The following is a 10,543-nucleotide window of genomic DNA, read 5'->3' as shown; positions in this document are numbered from 1 at the left end:
TGTGTGTGTGTGTGTGTGTGTGTGTGAAATAAATGTGCTTGTCGAACTGTTTCCCGTTTCGTTGCGTCCTTTCCTTTGTTTGAAAGTTCCATCTTGCATCACGGAAGGAATTGGTAGAAGGGTGTAAGCACCCGGTAAATAATTACGTCCGTCGGGGCCGGCGATAACACCGCTCGGTTATCACTGAAGCACGGAACGGACCGCTTAAGCAGTTCGTGTCCAAGGCCGGCCAGCGGCGAGGTACGATTGCCCGGTTAACTACCTGCGCAGGTACTTAGGTAGGTCGAGTTTGGCGAACAACCCTATCCTCCGCAGGTGGCCGATTGGCACGATTGTGGTGTGGTCGAAAGACCCACCTGTGACTAGCTCCTGGCGGTAGTTCCACGGAGGGTCACGACAGAATTGTCCGCTCCGGTGGGCGACGCGGTTGCGATTTGAGTTACGTGACCGATCGCACGCCGGGCAGACTGAAATTCGTAACAGTATATTCTTATCTTGTTGAGCGCAAAGATGGTACCATGGGTCCTGGCTCTCACAATGTTTCTTTGTTGGTTTCCCCTCCCTATTCCGAGAGTATACTGTGTTCGCTCATAAAATACTGCATGCAGCAGTGTATTATAATACCATGGGTCCTGGCTCTCACAATGTTTCTTTGTTGGTTCTGATAATTATCAGAACATCCCACCCTTTTACCTTGATGCTGGAATGTTTTTTTTTAGCTTGGGAAACATTTTAACGAGCTATAAAGATGTCAGTCAGCTTCAATAACAGGTTCTGTTCTTTGTCCAACCCATGCCCCCTCCTTCCCCCTTCCTATGCAAATAATTTTGCTATAAAAAACCTAGACTTGTGAGACAAGATGAGAGGAGGTACACAGAGACTCATCTTGGTGTTTCTCTGTGCATTTTTTTTCCCGTGTACACAAATAAATGATTCAACTCTCATTGGGACTGGAGTTATTGGAGTGATGTTTGATTCCACTAGAGGTTCGAGTGATTTCACCAAAAGAGTGAGGGGAAAGAATTGAGGGAGAGCAAAGAGGGGCGGTGGTGCAAGGAGGGGCAGTGGTGCGAGGAGGGGTGGAGGAGCGAGGAGGAGTGGAGGAGTGAGGAGGGGTGGGGAAGCGAGGAGGGGTGGGGGAGCGAAGAAGGAGGGGGGAATGATGAGGGGTTCGGGAGCAAGGAGGTTAGGGAGGAGTAGTGGGAGAGGGAAGGCAGGGTGAAAGGAGGGCAAGGGAAGGCATAGCGAGGGGAGGATCTGTCTGGACATAACCACCGTCCGGATATGTGCGGAGGCAACCACAGCCTGGATACGTGAGGCAGCAATTGCTGCCCAGATACAAGCGGAGAGACAGAGAGACAGAGAGACAGAGAGACAGAGAGAGAGATGCGAAGGAAGCGAGGAGGATTCTGTTGGATGTGACCTCCAGTTTCACAATGCACACACTGATGAATCACCCTGCCTGTGAAACACCGGGATGACAGTTTATAGCTAGGTCAGGATTCAAACCCAGGCTTGACATCTTAGAGCGAGTGTGCATATCTCTCTGCTATCCTGCTGTGATGTTAACAAAGCGTTTCATTTTTTTTTTTGTATTTATCTCTGCCGAAGTGACAGGTCGTATAATGAAAGAATATCATACAAAAAGAGGAAATTGCACGTTTTCAGCAAGCCATCCATCGCCCGATAAACCGCAGAACAATGCGGGGCCAAAGCAGATGAGTGCCTCCTAAACATTGTTTAAAGGTCCCCTGACATGCCAAAGTACATAAATCTCATTTATATATGTCCTATAGGAGTTTTTCATCGCGATTTCAGATCTGACAATGCTTTTTCACAAAACTCATTCTGTAAAATGTAAAATTAAAAAAACAAACCTCTTCGGGAACGCCCCTAAAAATTCTCCTGAAAGGGGCGTAACCCACATGACGTCAACTACAGGATGCCAAAGGCTGTATGTTAATTACTCGGGTGGGTGGTCTACGTGATTCTATTGGCTTCCTGTGTGTTTCCACATTTGATTGGTCGACTCAATCGCTTCGTTCATTTCTGCTTTAAAAAAAATCGAACATTTGGTTTTGAATAATGGATGACATGGACTTTCACTTGTCTGGTAACGACAGTGAGTGTGAGAGAAATGAAGGATTTTGGTCTGAATCACACGGAGAATTATCGGATAACGTAGTCGCGGGAGGTGAAGTTCAGGCAGCTTTAAATGAAGTACGGCCTTTCCAGTTCGAGCCCGAAGCAGGACAAGTAGAGAAAAATGTGGATGAAATTCCCGGAGTTCATGATGATCGGGAGGACATCGAAGGAAGACTTGCAATAACAACTGGTTAGACTAAATCCTATTCGTAATTCAATAATGTAAATTCTACTTGAATACTGCTCGATATCAGAAATATTTTCGTGAGGTGACGTGAACAGCGCAGCGGACATGTTTCTCCGCGGCGAATTAATCACAAGCAAGGCCAGCGCATGTCATCGGCCATATCTCTCCGCGCATAAAACGAAGCAATCGCTGTCCGGATATGATGAAAACTTGTGTGCAGAACACACCTTGTGACACAATTGTGACACAAGCAGTCCGATAAATCTGACGTTCTGTTGCATTATTATTTATTTTATTCCTACTGTCGTCATGTAGCGCCAGTAGAAAACAATGAAAAAAAAGAGAATAATAAATAAAAGCTACAGCACATCAGATTTATCGGACTAGTCGGACGGACGACGGATTTATCGGACTAGTTGGACGGACGATGGATTTATCGGACAAGTCGGACGGATCACGGATTTATCGGACAAGTCGGACGGACCACGGATTTATCGGACTAGTCGGACGGATGACGGATTTATCGGACTAGTCGGACGGACGACGGATTTATCGGACTAGTCTAGACCAGTGTTTCTCACCCGGGGTTCCCCGGAACCCTAGGGTTCCGTAAGAGGTCGCTAGTGGTTCCGTGAGAAAGAGTAATAAATAGGCTAATGTATTTTTGAGTAGTTTTTGTTTGATTTAATATTTGTAATTTTACTATACACGTACGGCATATTGTTGGAAACTCCTTGGTTATAATAATAGAGGCTTCAACCTCTTATATTATTTACGATTATAAGAACCATAGGGAATGTATTTAACGATGTCTATATGGCGCCAGTGTGAAACTGCCCTCACTGGTTAGTGGACGTCCTGTACGCGGTGGATTAGTGTATCATTGAGTGACAGACTCAAGTACGGGACGCACGCACGGTGTCCATCTATCTTCTCTGTGCTTCCTAGCGCGAAGTCATTCTCTCAAGGTTAGTTCTTATGTTTAGCTTTATTTGCTTAAGTTTTGTTTATCAAGTTACATGAGGTGTGTTTTTCTTTTTTTTGTTTTAAAAAAGATTTTTTTTTTGTGAATTAAAACCTCAGTGTGAGGTCTCATAAACGAGCAGTATGTTTTTTTTTTCATTGCCAATAAATTTGACAAAAAGGGGGTCATTTTTTCCTTAAAGCAGGTATCCGAAAAAAATACATTATATTTACCACATGAACTACGATAAAAATATAAAAGAGCCAGATATTAATAATGGTATATAATAATTTTTATGCAGGGGTTCCCTGAGACATGAAAACTATTTCAAGGGTTGCACAAGGGTAAAAAGGTTGAGAAACGCTGGTCGAGACTCTAGAGATCTCGAGTCAATCCACTCTGAGCGAGTTACTGTATGTGACGTCACGCTGCGATTCGCTGAAGTCAACTTTTTTTAGGGGCGGGGCATAGCAAGTTGTGAAAGGCACCAGAAATTATCGAAATATTCCTCTAATTATCCCAATTTTGATAAAAAAAAAAACATGGGTGATTTCTTCACTAGGAAGGTCAAGTTAATATATATATATATATATATATATATATATATATATATATATACATATATATATATACATATACATATACATATAACAAGTTTATTTTGCATGTCAGGGGACCTTTAAGTCAATCGACATACATTATTCAGCGAAAGTGCGAATATTGTAGTGCGCTTGTCAAGTGTCTTAAGCACTCCAACGAAAGGCATGACAAGGAACTGCTCGATTGGTAAGCAATAGCAATCTCCAAACTGTCATCTCACACACACACACACACACACACACACACACACACACACACACACACACACACACACACACACACACACACACACACACACACACACACACACACACACACCTTCCCGGAGATGCCCAAAATATCAAATATACCTGAATTGGACATATGAACACTTTTTTTTTAGTGGTCGGAACTGCTGCTAAGTTTAATTCTGGAGCTTAAATTTTGTAACTCGGCTTTGTTTAAGAGATTCTTGAGGTCATGGAATGTGCAGAAATGAAATAAAGCCATGAATGTTGGCGTCTCTGGGTGTTTGTAAGCATTGCGATGTACCCAGCGATTTGTAGCTATGATCAACAGGCATTCAATAATATGAGTGAGGAAAGTGGAAAAAAAAAACTTTGTTGTTAAGAAATCATTGCAGCCTTTTTCAAACATAATTCATAATTCAAGACATGGTTGAGTATGCCAAAAAAAACATGGCAGCTTCAGACCACAGTGAGGTAACCCAGGATACGCCTTAAGACTCCAGGGAGCGAGGTGACTGAAGATGGTGCCCGATTAAGGATATAATTAAATAGGGCTGATAATTTTCTTCAACAGGGGTGTTTTTATTTAGACCAAACACACAGTTTTCAGTCGTGCACTTCCTTGGAGTTCCCTTAATATGCATGTAAAGTTTCAGGCTGCTTGGTTTCATGGTTTTTGGAGTTATGGAGGACACACACACACACACACACACACACACACACACACACACACACACACACACACACACACACACGCACACGCACACGCACACGCACACACACACACACACACACGCACACGCACACGCACGTCACGATCAGTCATGTGCGTTGCAAATATATATATATATATATATATATATATATATATATATATATATATATATATATATATATATATATATATATATATATTCTGGAGTAACACACCGACTGCTAGAAGACCCCTCAGAGAGCAATTGCATCATCAATTAATGATTCAATTGAAATATCTGGCAAATCGTGTTATACTTACATACTTCAAATGTTGATTTCATTTTTTTCAGAATCCATCACACACTGATCGACTTCTTCTGTAGCTTACTAAGCATGGTATCGTTTGAGCTTTGTTGACCGATGTTGTAAGTTGTTTCACGATCAACAAGTGGCACAGACAGATTAATTTTTCCGACCACAACAACATTGCAAGTACGACTACCACTGGTATCAAGTTCATTCCACACCTGATCTCAAGGAGTGTGTTGTGCCATACATGATTGTCTTCATATTGTTTTGAGCATTTGTAGATCCTACTTTGATGATAAGGTCTTTGCATTACACGTGCAACTATTGGAAAACCTTTTGCAAAAAACATACATTACAATGATGTAACGAAACACTTCGTCAGAGAAGATACATTATGTTTTCAACCTAATATAATAAGCATTGCCCAACGACCAGTTGACCTTACACATGTACATTAGGAATTGCATTAGCATGACGACCATAATTTGAATTGAAAGAGACCCTAAAGGTACACACACTCTTTCTTCTATGGTGTCAAGCTTGGGTTTGTATCTCAACCAAGCGATAAACTGTCATCCAGGGTGATTCATCAATGGGTGTTCCATCCCTCAGATGGACGTTAAACTGGGAGTTCAGTCTGTCAACATTGGTTGATGGACATTAAAGATCGCATGGTGTCCTTCACAAAGAGTAGTCGAGATATTACCGGCATCCTGGAACAAATTACAATTTCCTGCACACTCAGTCGAGTATCCAGCATTGATGTGTCGACCTGACCAGGATTGTAACCCTTAGTTAAGAAACTCCTCTTTTCAGCAGAACTGGTACTCTATAATATATTGCATGGTGTGCAACATAAGACTACCGGTACCATAATTGTTCATTTAAAATAAAATAAATTAAATTTGGTCTTGGTCCAATTCATTCATGATTTTATGTCAACAAACTTGTCTTTCCACAGGGAAGACAATGTATTGTCCGACCTTATTGTTATTTAATTAGATAGCAAGTTGCCCGTCACGGGATTCTAAACGGGGGAGGGATAGAGGAAGCAAAAACGCAAATGGCATCTTCTGTCATTGAGCTGGCAAGCTAAGAGCAACAATTCACATTTATTGCCACGTCTGATGCAATTTTAATGCTCTAATAGAACGAGGTGTCCATTTTAAACTGTTTGTTCGATATCTATAGCTTTTTGATGCCGAGGCTCCATAATAAAAATTTGTGTGTGTGTGTTAAAGGTAGTGACCAATTGCAAATTAATAATAGGATTCACTCACCTGCTCTGAGGACATAGGCTTTTAATATATACAGTATATACACACCCGCGCACACGCACACACACACCTTTACATAATCAATGAGGAGATTTCGAATTTGCTCTGCATTTGGACAAAATGGCCTTGTCCTGGGCAAAACAATAGAGCATATGAGTTATTCTATATCCACAAGAGTCCTTGGGGCTCATGTGATATGTAGTTAGACATCCTGCCCACACACAATCCCTGGAGCTTAAAGTTTAGGTCTAATTCCTGAGGGTAATGAGGGAACAAATCCCAGACTGGCAAGTCAGAAAACGTCAAGAATCAAGATTTGGCTGAATGATTTGTCCTGGAGCTATTGGCTAAATGATTCCTCTGCATTTTCACAGTTTAACTTCAATGGGTTATACAAGTCATGCACCTGCAAGTAGATAGGGATGCGAGACAAAAGTGGAATTGCATTTAGACAACCACAGCAACTGGCCTTGGCGGAAGTCATGCAACTTCACTGCAGCACTCTGCCATCACATCTCTCTGTTATTAGTGGGGAAATTGCCACTGAGTTAACAATAGATGGATCATTTATACAAGTATCACATACAAGATATTTATCCAATAGCTCATGATGCATTACCAAAGTATACGATAACTCAGGAGTGTGAATAAAAAATAAACAATGAAGCTGTCAGTGGAAAACTAAACACACAATCAGTACCTCATGAGGTTTGTTTCGTCCATGTATTGTGTTTTTTTCTCAAAATAAGGAAGTATTAACAAAACTTGAAAGCTCACGACAGTCACTCGTATTGCAACATCGGTTGAACAACTTTCTTTATCGTATTTGGTCGTGATGTGCAGAGTGGAATGAACAATACAACTTTAGAGACAATTAAAAATGCTTCATATTTATTTGTGATATTTGACAAAATAGGAACTTTTAACTGAATTGGCAAAAATGCATTTTAAAGGAATTGACCATTTTATACTGAGTTCAACATATGGTGTTCGTAAGGACAATTTCTCGCTCGCCAAAATATTCGGCACAGCATCATAAACTATGACATATATATATATATATATATATATATATATATATATATATATATATATATATATATATATATATATATATATATATATATAACAGATGTTTGGTACTACAGAACCTTAATATGGATACAAACAAACACGACATAATAGTGACCGAAGCTTTTCATGCTGCACTCCTCAGGGTGAAAAAAATCGCAGCAAATGAAGGAGGAAGTGAAGGCGTGTGCTTTATACGCAGTTCTCAATAAGGTAGATGCTGATTGGTTCAATCGTAATGACGTCACAGTTAATCCAAACGCCCATTGGTCGGCTCATCATCTTCACATCGAGCTCCCATTGGCTGGAGCAGAGTTCGTCGATGATTGACGTTTGCAACCACATCCTGGAGAGGGGGGATGGGTTTCCCCAAAGGTCCATTCACCATTTGTTACGGTACTTTCCTTGATCTTCCCATGCTGAAAGAGACACAGAGATCGTACAAATTCCTTTTGACGACATAATATTGGATCAGTGGTAAGGATGAAGGTTGCTTCCAACATACCTAAATGAAACGAGCTCCGACCTCGGTTCAATATCCTGAACATCTATGCATTGTACTGGTCTGCACAGATAGGGTTGGAAACCAGGTGCTGTGCAATGGCAGATGAAGCAGGTACAGTGGCCGGTGGTTGCTGTATATTTCTACATGCTCACACTGGTTGTGTCGGAGCTCGTTTCATTTACGTATGTTGGAAGCAACCCTCATCCGCACCACCGATCCAATATTATGTCGTCAAGAGGAATTTGTACGATCTCTGTGTCTCTTTCAGCATGGGAAGATCAAGGAAAGTACCGTAACAAATGGTGAATGGACCTTTGGGGAAACCCATCCCCCCTCTCTCCAGGATGTGGTTGCAAACGTCAATCATCGACGAACTCTGCTCCAGCCAATGGGAGCTCGATGTGAAGATGATGAGCCGACCAATGGGCGTTCGGATTAACTGTGACGTCATTACGGTTGAACAATCAGCGTCTACCTTATTGAGACCTGCGTATAAAGCAATGTCTTCACTTCCTTCTTCATTTGTTGTGATTTTTTTTACCCTGAAGAGTGCAGCACGAAAAGCTTCGGTCACTATTATGTCGTGTTTGTTTGTATCCATATATACATTTATATATATATATATATATATATATATATATATATATGTATACATATATATATATATATATATATATATATATATATGTATACAGAGACATGACCGAAGTATATAGACACCTTAAATGTATTAATTTAACCTGTATAAAGCAGTTTAATTCAGTGATTTGTCTTATTATTCAACAATATATTTGCAGAAACGATTTCCTGGGTCATGTATGACAATTAACTGTGCCTCAAACCCAGGGAGCACACGACCTTTGCGATTTCCAAAGAGGACGAATTGTTGGCTAATCAGAAGGTGGAGTCAGCCAGCATCAGATCGCTCAGAACCTTGGCATTCGCTTTCTACGGTCAAGTGGGTGATTGTACAATTCACCAGCGAAGGCAAGGAATCTACAGCTTCCCATTCTGGTTGATCAGGGCCCTCAGAAAGGTGTCTTCGAGCTATCAAGCGTCCATTGAGAAAACTCCCCATTGCAAGGCAGCAGATGGTGCAGAGGAGACCCAAGTTAGCTCAAGAACTGCCGTGCGGTACCTTCATCAACTGGGATACTATGGGAGAGCAGAGAGGAGAAAGCCTCTTCTCAGACCAACCAACATTCAAAGGAAAAAGAAGTGGGCTGACGAGATGGCCATGAGACCCTTGGATTTTTGGCAAACTGTCATTTTTTCTGATGAGTCCCAATTTGCTCAATTTTCTGACAGTGGACGCGTATCGGTCTGGAAACTTCCCAGTCAAGAGTTCTCTTTGAACCGATTTCAGACAACCGTCAAACACGGTGGTTTTTCAGTGATGGTGTGGGGAGCAATCTGGAGTGTTGGTCGTTCAGAGCTTGTGAAGTGTGTTGGCAACATCAACTCTACGATATACATTTCTATCCTTGAGGATGGAATTCTCCCCGTATTCTTCACTGGTCAGATGGTCAAAAACAACACTCTGTTCATAGAAGATGGAGCTCCATGCCACACTCCAAAAAACACCAAAGAATGGCAGGACAGAAATGGGATCAAGCGACTCCCATGGCTAAGTCAGTCTCCTGAAATGAATCCCATTGAACACCTCTGGGCCATATTGGATCGAGCTGTGCGGAAAAAGTCCAGGAAACAAACATCACGGGCAGAATTCCAAAACGTTTTGTGTGAAGCCTGGACAGAAATCCCACAAGAGAAAATTTTGAAACTCATTAGTTCTCTGTCTAAAAGTAAAAGCGTTGAAATCTGCAAATGGCAAGTCTACCAAATACTAGTGTATGTATTAAAATGGATCAAATGTTCAATAAATAAATTCTTTAAAAATTATGGTGTCTGTTTACTTCAATTGTGTGTGTGTGTGTGTATATATGTATATATATATATATATATATATATATATATATATATATATATATATATATATATATATATATATATATATATATATATATATATATATATAATTGTTTTTCTTCATATCAGACGACATTTGGTAAACAAGGCACTTGTTATTAACAGCAACCACAACTTTCCAGATAAATTCTACAAATTGATACTTATGCTTTTGATTGCAATTCCAGAACTCAAGATTCAAAGAAGTGTTCAATTAAAGAGTTAAAAATGAATTAACAATTTCAAGGGATAAAGTAATAGCCAGTCATCATGGAATTAAGGAGCAGGGTGGTTTGGTGGGGAGCGGCGGGGGGGGGGGGGATGTTATACAGGATTTCCACTGTTAATCCACCATTCTGTGTATAAATGATTTACCAATTAGCAACTTTATTGTAAAGTCACAGCCGTAAGAACTCAATTTTTGAAGATACAATTTTGAAAGCAAAGTTCTGAAAGTTCAAGTGGGTGAAAGTTAATTATCTCTCCTCGGTCAAAAGTTAACTTGCTTGTAAACATTGTTCGATTAATTGTTACAGATTTGAGGAACCAGAAGGTATTCAAAGCAAAGCATTGCCATAAAAGCTTCAACGAAGC

This window comes from Eptatretus burgeri, chromosome 12 (genome assembly GCF_056783735.1).
Source record: "Eptatretus burgeri isolate ZD-2024b chromosome 12, Ebu_testis_v1, whole genome shotgun sequence".
Classification (NCBI taxonomy): Eukaryota; Metazoa; Chordata; class Myxini; order Myxiniformes; family Myxinidae; genus Eptatretus; species Eptatretus burgeri.
Note: the sequence above shows the minus strand (reverse complement) of the source record.